The following is a 14091-nucleotide window of genomic DNA, read 5'->3' on the forward strand; positions in this document are numbered from 1 at the left end:
TGGGGACCGGATGAAGTCAGGCCTGCAGTAGCATTCACTGTTCAGTGTCAGACGTTTATTCCAGCAACTGCCCTGAAAGGAAAATATGTATTCTACATCTGGTGGAAGTTAAGGAATTTCTCCATAGCTCCATGAGCCTGAAGTTCAGATTTTTTGTTAAAGCAGAACATGATATATGACACTCCTGCTGTTTCTTACTTACTCTTACCTGATGATAAGTCTGGGAAAAAGAAGAATTATAACTGTTGCCTCAACAGGTACTTACTTGAGTGTTTAGTCTAGTCAGGTGTCACAAGCTATCTCCCGGTAGCAGAGTGCATGGGGTACGCTCCTGAGAGCATCCTCCAGATTAGCATCCAAACCACTCCTGATTCAAACTAAAATATTCATATAGGCACACCTTGGGAATCCCAGAGTTATTCTGTTGTTTGTGTAGTCCTAGCAGGGTGATGCCGAGCAGTTGGATCCAGGCTGGGAGCCTGGATAAGGCTTTCTCTCAAGCAGTGTGTTAAGGGCAAAATTGCACGTGTCTGCACCAATGTTTAGCTGGTCCTTCTGTATCTGGCTAGTCTGTAGGCCCCAGGTTTCTGTAGCTCAAGATGCCCAGAATAATGTATAGACAGTTAGGAAAACTACAGCATTTGGGACTTTCTGCCACTGCTGAGGGAATTCCAGGTTCCCCATATTTCACACAGTGGTTGACAATACTTGGACAGAACTATTCTAAATGCTTGCTACTTTAAGGAATGTATGTAATCCTCTTCATAATGGAGAAAGAGATTCTGCCAGAACGTGATAGAAAACAACGTTCTGGAAGCATCAGGCCTCAGGGAACAAGATTTGGTACGAATAAAACTTAAACTGCTGAGAAGTATTATGAAAAATATGGAAGGGTGGAGTCAGCCTTGTAGAGGAGTTTTGACAGCATTCAAAATTGCCAGCAAATAAAGCACACAGGAGTTATCGGACCTGTGGGCTGGATCTACCATCAGGTGGATACTGTGTGAGAGGGTAAAGGGACAGTAGCCCCAGCATTCAGGTAGTTTGCTGTGGCATGTGCGAGACACACTGTGTGAGGGGGAAGAATTCGTGCCCCTTCACCAGCACTGGCTTGCTTTGTTCACAGCTGCACTCAGCCCTTAAATATTTGTGTTGACCTGATGGCAAGTGAAGATGTGTAGAGAAAGGAGTTCAAACTGTTGACCTGCCAACGCAGGCTTTTGCAACTTGACTCCAGTTGTTTAAGATCTATGATCTGCAGTTGAGCCATCCTCTTCTCATTGAGAAAAAATGAAAGATATCTCATGTGTGTTACACAGACATGCAAGCAAGGTTATCGCAATGTGGAAATGTAGAGACTCTAGCATAGAAATATCTTGTTTTCAACCCAATTAGGATGAAAGTTTAAATACTGAAATTATATTATGTACTGTGGTTTGACAGTGCTGGGGGATATCTGCAGTGCGCTAATATTAAAGATCCTGAGAAACGTAGGAAAGGGTTGCTGATTTTTGTGTGATTTGTTGGGAAAACTCTTTGGAATAAAAGTTCCCACTGAACTTACATAAGCCAGAATACGTGTGGACACACAAGAAAGTCTCTGTTGTTGTGGCTAGCACTCACAAGAACCGGTGTACAGAAATATAGTTTATAGTACCTGTATATTTTTCTACTCCTTGGGGCGACATATAAATTTATGTACATATGTATTTTTCATCAGAAGTTTAGAGCTGACAGTATAATGTGCTAGTGGTCGAGGTGTTCAAGAGGGGTTTTTTTTGACAAGAATCTCAATGAAACCTGGGATAGAGACCAAATTTGTGCACCGATTTCATACTTTTGCACGCACACCCCACCCCCCCCACCCCCCACCCCCTTTTTTTTAAGGTAGCTGTGTACTAACCTGGGCCGGCGCAGCTCCGCTAGCAGGGGCTCTGCCCCATCGCCGCCTCTACCTTGGCCTGTCAGGTGCACCTGCCCCACGCCGGTCTCGGCCCCAGGCCTGGAGCACCTTTTCTTCCTCCCCGCCTCCCCACCGCCCGTCCCGTGTGTGTCCGTGTCCCTCCCCGGTCTCTCAGGGCTGTTTCTCACTTTTTTCCCCTCACGCCTCGCTGCTGGGCGCCATTTTGTCCGCTCTCCGCTTCCCCTGAGGTGCCTCTGGCGCGGCTGAGGGGCTGGGCCGTGCCCTGGGCCGGAACCGGCCGGAACCGGTCGGAACCGGCCGGAACCGGCCGCGCCCAGCAGGGGGCAGCCCCCGCCTCTCCTCAGGGCGCAGCCGGTGCCAGGCCCCAGCAGCGGGTCCAAGTGCCCATCTCGGCAGGAGAGTGAAAATAAAGATGACAGAAGACTAATAAAAAAGACATGCAAGGAAAACCAAGGTAACACGTAAATGAGTGATGGTATTCAAGCCGTGGAGGCAGCAAACGGCGCGGAGCTGTTTGCGCAGCGGGGGGTAAGCGGGTGGGCAGACGGTGAGGCGTGTGGCGACCGGCCTGGGTGAGCTTCCTTCGGGCGGCTGGGCGGGAGCCTAAAGGTGAGGAGAAGGGGTTTGATAAAGGAGGGTCCGGGGGAAGGAGAAGGCCCTGGGAAGGGACGGGAGGCCCGTGGAGGGGCAGAGGCAGCAGCGGGTCTCCGCAGAGCGACCGGGGGCTGGCCAGCGCCCAGAGCCCGTGCTGGGGGGTAATGGCACAACCTGTGTAGTCAGCAAAGGGGGACAAACTGAAGGCACTCATTATATACGAATTATAAAGATTAGAGTACGGGTTTAGTCACTATCGTGACAGTGTATGTATTTCTGGTGTTAACCGGCATGAGTAAGGTGGGATTTTGGCCATTATGCGTATGAAGAAAATAAATGTGTGAATTGAAGTACGCTAAGGGACTCTTAATTTCTCTAAGGATGAGAAAGCAATGCTGTACAGGTACATTTCTGCAAACAGATAATTGCTTTTTGGAGCTCCTAGAAACACTGAGTTTGGACAGACTGTAAATGCTAATGGATTTCCTGTAAGCATGGTGGAGGCTTAGTTTACCTTTAGGTGTAAGGATTACATCAAACATATCCTCATGAACAACAGATTTATCTCTTAGATCAGCTCAGTTTGTACATAACATCACACAGCAAGTAAGCTAAAAAACTTACCTCGACGTATATGGTAGCCAGCCAGCCCTATATTTTTCTTATTCTGCACTAAATTTCCTTCAGTGCTGGATACCATAAATTTTGCACATATATGATAGATATTTGGCTCAATTTCTAATATCTTTAAAGAATAAAACCATTTTAATTACTCAAATTGTTAATTAATATGTGATTCACGTCACTATAACAAGATATATCAGCAACACTCCTAGAATCAATCAAGTGAAAGTTACTGTTTTATTTAGAAGCAAATTGAAGATTCTGTGTTTTAATTAAAAACTTTGTGTTATATCTAAAATATCTACATTGCTTTTATCATTCTATAGTTCTATTTTTAATATTCCAATTTATTTAATCATGTGAATTAATTTTAATCTAAAATTGTCATTGAAGTTAAGCAACTGTAGGGAAGGAAAGTTTACAGCTGCTAATAGCTTCAGTTTTAGGAATGGGCAACAATCATGTGAGAGAATAACTATTAAAATATATGATCCTTTCATTTAAAATCAGAATAGAAAGACTTGAATTTTCAGTTACTTGCATGGAAGCATATGTAAATTTTGTAAAGGAGGACCAAGAGTACTGAAATAAAGCAAAGGAGAGGTAAAATGTAGTTTAGCATGAAACTCATGAGTTGAAATTGGGATGCTAATGCTTCTTCTCAGTTTGGCTTCTGAGTAATGGAATAAAGAAGTTATTTGTACATATGTTAATGTCTGCTCCTTCTAAAATCTGCAGAGAAGGGTCTCTTGGGTTCTTTTCCTCAGATATGAAAGGTAAGGGTAATGCTCAGCCCGGTGTACATGTAGCTGTGTGTCTATACATACACATTGTCGATGCCCAGGTAATTCAGATATTCCTTTTCATAAATCTAGGTGCAAGGTTGAAATTGGCTGGCAATATTAACCAGAAAATGTAGCTCTGTGTGGCTAATTATCTGAATACTTCAAATTATATTCCTGTATATGCAGATGTTGACTTCCAGTGCCTCCTTGCTGTATCTATGTACATATGTAGAGACAATAGAACTGCATTTTTTTCAGACATCTGAAGCGCAGATGTGTGTCTTTCATCTGTCACATATTATTCCACGGGACAACTGATGGCATCAATGTTCTGTTTCCACTGGTGACTGGCAATTGCGTATACTCAGAGACTGTCGTTCTGGCTAGTCAGGTCTTATTCAGACCTAATTAAATGAGGTCCATATACGAGAAGGCTGTGAGTGATTATTTGGTGCTTATTTTTGTTCCACTGTGGTACTGCTAGTGGCATCAATCCAAGCAGCGGGATTGGGGATGGACAGAGAATAGGAAAGACAGAGCAGAGGGAAAAACTAAAGAAAGTGAACACATGCAGGGAGACAAAGTATGTCTGGGGCAGAATAAATTTACATGGGAATTTAGGGAATGTGGCATATGCTTGTTTATTTTTCCATGGTTATTTTGGTAATACAAAAGCAGTTAAGGTGAATTTTTGCACCTTTGTTGTCCTGTCTGTCTTCTTTCTACACCTCCTCTGGATTTCTTTCTTGTACCTTTGCTTTCTGTCCTATTTCCTCCTTGGAGATGAACATGGACTTTCAGGGTAACTTTTTCAATTACTTTATACATACCTTCTACATACATTACTCTCTATGTCATTGCAAGGGATCCTGTCCACATGTGTGCACAGATGTTAATGTCTGAAAGCTGGCGGTGCAGACGGGTTGGGTACAAAGGTCCCAGTGCTTGGCAGGGTGTGTGTGTGTGTAAAATTCTTCTTGTTTTAAGAGAAAGTTCCCCTCTATGAATGCCTTACCCTGAGCTTTGATACATTGTTGCTACAATGTTGCGCCATTGTTTCCTACAGAATTACCACACTTAAATACCTGATTTGGTAACTTAAATACCTAATTGGCTTTTACAGCCCTGGAGTTCAGTGGTTAAACCTGGTATGTTGCTTCATGCCACAACAAAAAGCTCTCTGTAGTGAAACCGTATGAGTTTACTACCTGGTTTTTGGTTTTAATTTGAGATATGGTGGTCAGATGCACTAAAGCACAACACACTAGGTGTTTAAACCTTTATATATCTTAGAAACTGTCCCTGCTGCAGTCATTCTCCAGCATTTCATTCTTCGTCTGAGTTTGGACGAGAAAGCTTCCTCTACAGATCTCTGCTCAACCGCAATGATTTCATCCTGCGTCCCACCAGAGGAAGCTCTATGGCATACTGAATGTTGCTAGACCTCGGTTTGGTGTCTGATGCTGTAGTGTAATGGATGTTAACATCATGTCCGTGGCTCTACTCTACAGTCTTTGGGTTGTGCTTTCCATCATTGAAACAGCAGCAGCTCATATAATGTTTTGCAAGTTTCTCCTGAAAATACGGAGTACGTTTGCAGATCATGGTCTTTCAAGTTGAATTCAGCCTATAAAATTTGTGGGGAATATTTTGTACAAAGATGGCTTTGAAGCAAGGGCCTATGTCTAAACATCTGTCCTGAAAATTTGAATTTAAGTCGCATTAGTGGCCATTGTATTTGAATTAGGCATGGCCAGTACCCAGTAATAGGACTGCTGAAAGTTTTGGCCATTTTGGCTCATTAGCTTAAATTGTTTCAAGGAAATGGAAAACCATTAAAAAACCCCTGACCAAACAGCAAATAAGTTTTGTTTTGTTTTGTTTTTTTTTTTTCCCCCAGTGAAAACTTAGCTTTCTACCTGTAGCTAATATGTCATTAGCAGTGTATCTTTAAAAAACTGTAGATTTTTTTTAATATATCAGACTTTTACAGGAATGACAGTGTTTTGCCACTCAGTGTTGTGAAAGAAAGGAAAGACGGAAGGGTTCGCCTTTTCCTTACATGCCTGAGGTGCCTGAAGCACATCCATAGTTCAATGTCATCTGAGAGAACCGGGAATGACTTCTCCGCAGAAGTCAATAGAACTTGTGCCATTGACTTTGCAGATCCAGCGTTTCACACAAGCAGCCTGCCTAGTGATTTTTAGTATTGATGTTCTGTGACAAAACTTATACTTCCTTTTTATAGAAACATGCTTCTTTCCAGTGATGGACACGACCCAGCAGTTTAAGTGGCTTGACTATATCAATTTATTCAAGAAAATAAACTTTAAAAAGGTAGTCTATGTTTAAGTGCTTTAGCTTGAAAGCTCGTCACACTGTCTCCTTTCTTCATTCTGCAGTCTTTTAAGTAATGTACTAGGGAGGTGATCTGTAATAAGTAAAGGACAAAAGAGTCCTATGTTCAGAGAGTGTATTTGTTTAGTGAACCTGAGAATTTCCAAGATAAAAGTTACAAATATTTATTTGAAAAGTGACATGAGAAGGCAGGGTTTGCTGAGGAGCCGTTTTGGTAGAGCCAAACCATAATGCTATTAAACAAGTTACACCTACAGATATCTGTTGTTGAGTGGAAATAAGATCGGTTGAACTCAAAGGATTGCCAGAAAACCTCTTCGTGTTTCAACAGAGCATAATTTGTTTAAAGTAATGGTGACTAGTTACATGCAATTATCTGATTTTGGGGGGGGGGGGCGGGGAGACGAGAATAAGAACACGCCTAAACAACTTTTGCTATATTGTGTGGTAATGTCCCATTTATCTGTTGTGGGGTTTTGGGGGGTTTTTTTTATTTGTTTGGTTGGTTTTTTTTAACTTCCAAATGGCAAAATGAAAACCAATTGTAAGATCTGTCAAAATCTCTCTGAACTTGGAACTTTGGTAGGAAGTCACTTTTTGAGATGAAGAGGAAATCTTTAAAATGCAACCTTTTTAGTTGCTTAAAATTGAATTTGTGTGATCATTTGGAAGTTGCTCTGTATGTCTAGAGAAGGAAGGCTGAGTCAGGCAGGCACAGTGTATTCCTCATTGTGCCTGCACTGTATCTCCAACCCCCTTTCTATGGATGCTCTTCCTCTGCCTATGCTTCTCCAAACCAAAAGCATGTGCAGTTTTGTAAAATTCAGATGGCTTAGGCATAGTCTTACTTGCATTTATTTATTTATAATTATTGTTGATGTTTTGTTATTAGCAATAGGAGTTTTTTTGAGGCTTTTCATTAGATCGGAAGAGGTGCTTGCAGGAAGTTGATTAATATGTTTTTCTTCTCTATATATGAGATGGCATCTTTGAGATGCCTTCTTACAAGATCATGGACTGTTTTTAAGCAGTGGAATGTGAAAGGGGGGAAGAGAAACACCCACATTGTCTTTTTTGTGATCTGGGCTCTGAGTAGACCTTTTTCCTGCTTGCTCTGTGACTGCAAGGAAGGTAGATGTGGAATGTTCATCGTGAGCTAATAAACACTGGTGGCCATCTGAGCTAGCAGAGCTGCAAGGCTTCCAGTTGACCTGAGGGACCTGGTGGCTGTCTGCTAAAGACTGTAGTTATGCCCAATAGTTGCAATATAGTCCTGAGGAACAGCCAGGGGATTTGAAGCAGCCAGCATTAACTGTCGTGTAATTTCATCACTGTGTGGTGAAATCTTTAGCAAAAGGGAGGAGGTGACAAAAAGGATACACTCTCAGTGCTGTGCAGGAACAGAGAGTCTTGTGCAGAAGAACTTTAAGGTTTTTCTCTCTGTGGGCTACTCAACATCTGCAGGATTTCCCTGTGGATGTTATTGTTTCTGCAGGCTGCTTGCTCATCAAAAACACCATATCCCCGCTGACAAAGGGTGGGATTTTCTCCTATAATTTCAGGTACCTCAGTAATGCCTGAGGTAAGAATACAGTCAGGGTCAGCGCTCTCCACGGTCAGTAGGAACTGGCAAAAGGCAGTTCAGGCTTTACATGGGAATAGTCGCTCTCACAAGGACCCTGTTTCTGATGGTTATATATGGCCCAGCATGACTTGATTCTATACTTGGGGACTGTATGCAATAACCCAGGCCTCTCAGTCCTTCTGGTCACTGAAATCCGTTTGAGTTTGGGTGAGATTATCCTCTCTCACAAAATGGAAATTTAGGAACAGCAACAATGAGTGCAGATGGGGGCAGAGAAAGTATAATCTAACCATGTAGCTCTTGTGCTATGGAAAGGACGTAGTGAGTGACTTACATGCCATTTATTTGTACGGTTAGGTCTTATTTTCAAAGTCAGCAAAAGTTTTCAAAGCTCAGCATCTTGGAAATCGGGGTATAACGTATAATTACATACAACATTCAACCTTAGTTAAATGGTCTGATGACTCAGATTGTATATGTAAGCTGTGAAAGGAGACTGTGGGTGGAAGCTGTCTCACAGAAAGGGCTTGAAATGCAGGGTTACATTCCAAGGAATTCCTAAAGGCTATTATTTATTGAATTGTTTATTAAATGTATGGATGTTACTGAATTTCTGTGTAGAAGATATGAGAGACATATATATATTTATCCTTTGGACAAGTGATTGAAGACCTTAGGCAGCCCCAACATTACTAATGACAAATGAATATATTCAGAAGCCCAGAAGTGGAGTCCAGAAGACTTCCAGATATTGTTTTTCTTGGATGGATGTTAAAAACCTTTACATTTTGAGAGGATTCCTATGAGAAAGCACCTTTAAACTGAGAAAGGTCAATTTCTTTGACAGGCAAGACAGGAGGTTTCAGAGGGGTTACTGTGATCCAAAACCTGAATTATGTATGTCAGTCCTTAGGGTGTATCTTTTAAAATGGGAGTGACTAGGGCTGCAAACCTGGTGGGATGGTGGCTGTTCATTTCCAAATGCAAGCAGGATATTACATTTAAAACCCATGTTGGAAGAATGCTAAGGTTACAAAGTTAAGCGCTCTGAAGGCAAGAAATGCCACAATTAAGGCTGCTGAAACCTCCGAGTTATTCACTGGACATTTTCAAATGTCTCTATCAATAGCGGTGGAGATTCCTGTGCCCGTGGCCATATGTGCCAGTTTACTTTTGATTCACACTCTTTCATAGCAAATGAGGCAAGGATGCAGCTAGAAGGAATGGCATGGGTATTTGCCTACACTTTAGCCCAAGCTCGCACTTTCAGGTAGCTCTTCTGGGGAGTGCTCAGTGCAGTGATGGCTGCACAGAGACCTTTCTGGTCAGCAAAATACGCTGGGGGTGTTGAGGGCCAGGAGGGGGCGAGTATGGAAAGCAGAGGTTCCCTGCTCTCTCAGTCCTTGAACCTGGGTATGAAGGGAGAAGAGCCTGGTGGGGCACTGCCATTTTGCACTGTCCTGGCAGCCCGAGACTGGAATGTCCTCAAAGCAGGCTGAATCTTCAGGGAAATTTTTTGATGCCAAGTGTAAGAGTCCATTGAATAGGGGGGAGCCTCCCCCCCTCCCCCGAGACAACAAAAGACAAAATTCTGATCTCACAATGACTTCCCTGCAAAAATTTAAGTCAGTGTTTCAAAGCATGAAAACATATTTCTCAGTGAAATGCAGGTGGGGTTTGGAGAGGTTTTTTGATTTTGTTTGTAATGTCAGCATTTTCTCTTTAACATCATTTGAGAAACAACCCTACCATTTTTGCTTACACTTTTCCAAACAATTCATTTTGAGGATATTTTGGCCCAAATTATTGAAGTCTGGCAAAGTTATAAGCATCTTCAATGCAGCATCCTGCAACTGAAAGTGTTTGGCAAACTAAGCTGGAACTACTGCATTACTGTCAAACATGCCTCGTTTGTTCTACTGCAATGACCAAGTTTGCATGTAGACGTTACAGAGCACGTTCCACTTTGTGTTTTTTGCCCCTTTTCATGCTGACTCTATCCTTCGTTTATACTTTCACTCCTGTTAAGGAATTACTCTCCAAATGCTGGAATGCCAGTGATTGAAGACCCTAGTTAATTTACATGCTCTCCAGCATCCTTGGTCTATTTTTATTTCAGTATTCAGATCACAGGGAACCACTTACAGGACGTAGTAGCTTCCACACAGAGTTGTAGCCAACTATTTTCCAAAGGTTTTGAATGCTAGAAAGCAAGTCTCGCCAAATTCATGAGCTCAATATTCTTCACCCTTCAGTCAGTAGAGAGGGGAAAAATCACATCCCTGAACCAAATAACTTTCTAACTTCCTCATTGACTGATTGTTTTGAAAGTTTCCAGTGAACAGGTCCATGAACATTTTTATAAATTAATTTCTACTTTTAAATGTCTGCATAATTTTGTTTGTTTTCACTGTGATGGTGTTCGCCATGGGCAGGGCACTTCCAAAATGTATAGTAATATTGTCTATCTGCCAAGTATTTGAGTAGGAAGAATCCATTTTATTGGAGAAAATAGACAAAGAGCTTGATGAACAAAACATAAAAGGTGTGCTTTTATTTGAAAATATGTATTTGCTAAAATTAGCTAAGATCTTGACTTGTTTTCAAAGAGATGCATATACTTTGGGCAAGCATATCTATGGTAGGTTAGTGGGAAAGCTAAGAAACACATTTTATACTTCAAAACAGAAAATGTAAAATGCAGGCTGTACTATTGCACTGAGTAATTTTCTTCTTGATTCAAAACAAACAAACCCAGCCTAAAGCCTCCAAAAACCTAATGTAAGATTTCCTTGCATGGAGCACAGTAAAATCTTAATGGCTTATTTCCTATGGTTTCCTTTCATAATGCAGGAGACAACTGAAATAAAACCTTGACAAGAAATTATACCTCTGACTCACCATTGTCTCTTGATTGATTGTCTCTTGAAATGTTAAAATGCAGCTGATCTGTTAAATAATAGTTATTATGAGGTGAACTTCTGTTTGTGCTGTTGGAGTTCTCTCATATCAGTATTCATTATAATGCTTTGGAAAGTATTTTCTAGGAAAAATGAAAACTTCCATGTTAATAATCATAAAATTCCCTCCTCATACTCTATTATTTTGGCTTAGATTTTTTTTTTTTCCCCCATTTGAAAAATCTTGGGCCCAACATAATGATTTTACTTCTCATTCCTGTCACATTGAGACCAAAAGAGGAGCCGATTGTGTGAATTGCTATTGGTAATCGAAGTGGATAACACTCTTTTTTTCACAGGATTTTTTCTTAGGGTGTTTAATCCTATACTGAGTGAGGGGGAACACTGGAGGAAGGTTTCTTTTTATATTTTTTGCTCTCTCTCGATATCCTGAGGTCAGAATATTCCAGTTATAGTCTTTATGGTCATAAAAGACCCATGAACTTCGAACAGAAGACTCTTGTGGGGGTTAGTGCAGAAATATAAATGGCAGAAGCTAAAAGGGTTGATTGTCTTTGGTGGAAATATATATACTTTTTGGAACACTGGAGTAGAAGTAAAGACAAATGAACATCCTTATGGTGTAATCACCAGGTTGAAAAATCAGGTGACTTTAGTCCTCAAACTCCCTGTTAGCACAGTGAGTTTTTATGTTCTTTATATCTTCGTTGGTGGATGAGTCAATGTTTAAATGCTCATTTATCATTTACTATATAAAAGAAAAGCTATTACCTGAAACTCATTTTTACAGTTGCAGGCAAACCGAAATAATCATTTTCAAGGACCTAAAGCTGTTTCTTGAAGAATGTCATCATTTTCTTCTTATTTTACTTACCACTTACACTAGTATATGAGGTACCTTCAAGAGCTGTACCTTACAAAACTTGGCTGCAGATATTGCCAGCCACCATACCTGTACAAACTGGGCTAAAGAAACTCGCTTTCAGCAAACTACATTCATCTTGCAGACAGGACAAAAGAACCACTCGAAAGGCACAGCTCATAGTGAACACTTGTGCTGCTCGCTCGGTGCTAGCCTGTGATATGCCCTGCCCTGAAGGCCGAGCAGATCAGTTGGCCCATAGAAAGTATTGCAGGAGTTTGGGATAAAGTCCCTGCTCTGATCCTACGATCACACTTGCTTGTGCCCATCAAGAGGGGACTTGCTGCTAGATTGCTATTCTCTGCTTTTCTTTTAATGCTAAGAATCTCTCTGAGTAAATGAACTGTCTATCTGAAGTGGTAGAGGAGTAGGCTTCATTTTGCATCATAATTTGATGACTATCCTAATGGCTCGTGTTTAATATTAATTTTTGTGTGTGTCATCATCTCCATTCTCATAGTCTACATGTTTGTAGCTTATGTGCATATCTGCATGCAGAAGTTTCTGCTCACTGATGTTTCTTACGACTCATGTTCTGAGATTTGCTAGCACTAAGAGTTTTGTGTTACCACTGGGGAAAAGCACAGCTTTGCACATCTAATTGCACTGGGATATTCTGTCAGAGCTGTTACGTTGCACTGGGGCCGTACCTTCTCATATACTGGGCCTACATAGGCAAAAAAGCAGTGTAAACGATACTCTACATTTACCTTTGTTAGTTTAACCTCCCATATCTTCATTTAATTTTCATTCCCCCGGTGCCACCATACTTTGCCACCCCTTTGTGCCTCATTCTTTATCTCACCAAATGGCCGAAACAGGCAAATGAGGTGATTAGCTGAGGCAACCAAGTGGTGAGACCAGCAGCAGTGTCTCTACAGGAAATTATACCGCTCGTACGACTGCGGATCACTAGGGGTTTTGCTGTTCACTTGTAGTCGCAGGCACACTGCCTCTGACATAAACTCACATTATGCTGCCTCTGCGTATTCCGTCTCCTTCTCACTTGTCGGTGAACGGACTTAGTCTGGCTCTTTTATTTGCTGGCAGAAAGGTGAGGTCCTGAATGCAGAAGGCCCATTCTCCCTTAATCCCACTTTAAACCCAGGTTGGAAACAAAACCATTATAGGTGTTAATTTACAACAGTGTCTAATTGTTAAAATTATCTTGTTAGGATGGCACATGACACAATGAAAATAAGTTACATATGATCTTTTAAACTCACCCATATCTGCTGTACATCTTGCAATTTGTGAACACCAGAAGACCGTAATTTACTTAAGTGCTTGTACTTTCATTTTATAAAAATCCATAGGTACTTTTAAAAATCAAATGTACTTTTTATAGTGTAATATTTTGAGGCTAGTATGGTGAGAATGAACTATTTTACCTGTTATGTAATAGAAAGGCATGATCTCTTTTCTTGGGGAAAACTGGAGGTTTTCTATGAATTCTAGTAGGAGTACATTTGATTGTTAGCTCATGAAGTCAATGTTGAGACAAAGCACATATTAGAAAAAACATAATTATCTAATATTGAGACATCCATTTATTTATTTTCACTTTTCCAGCTGTTCATCTTTCTTTTATTGTTTGTTTTTTTGTTTTGGGGTTTTTTTTTTGTGTTAGTCCCCCAAGCGACCGAGAAGTCATCAGTATTTGCACTACAAGGGAACATTGTAAGTAAAATGGCTACAGGTTTTACTTAGGTTACTTTGCTGAGTGATCAGTTTACTTACAGCTATTTTGTGTCTTTCATAGTTACAGCAGAAAGTCTCAACAGTTTAACGTGATAAAAGATGTGGTGCCAGTGATAAGTGTGTTCATTACATACTAATTGAAAGGTGCACTAGCAGCGATGGAATGTCACCCAGAACCCCCATGTTCTATCTGTATCTATTTAAAAATTGTATATTAGGAACATACTTTTGTATACATTGTTGAGCAGGCGAAAGATTTTAGTGGTAATGCGTTCCTAACCTGTTGTGTCATTTTAACAAATCGCTTTCTCAGTCATGTGATCATACTTAAGTCTTATGGTTTATTAGCTGATTCGAGGGGAAAAAAAAAAGGTCTTATAGTCCCACATGGCAATTTGTCCCTGTATTGTTTAGAACTACCTAAGGTAAGGGAATCAAAGTCAGTGAATATCTGCAGGCTCTCGGACTTTTAGAGCAGGCATGTTTGCTCAGGCCATGAAGATTGTAGCTGAAAGGCATTGATTTTACTTTCTCCTTCTCTCTTTTTTTGTCTTTCCTGCCTCCCCTCCTTCTTCTATTTCTGGGACTGATGCTAACAGGTTGGGAAAGGCAACACTGAACTTAAAAGTAACATGAGACAGTTAGTACCACTCAAGAAGTATTCAGAACTTGGCAGG

This window comes from Pelecanus crispus, chromosome 3, assembly GCF_030463565.1.
Source record: "Pelecanus crispus isolate bPelCri1 chromosome 3, bPelCri1.pri, whole genome shotgun sequence".
NCBI classification, from domain to species: Eukaryota; Metazoa; Chordata; class Aves; order Pelecaniformes; family Pelecanidae; genus Pelecanus; species Pelecanus crispus.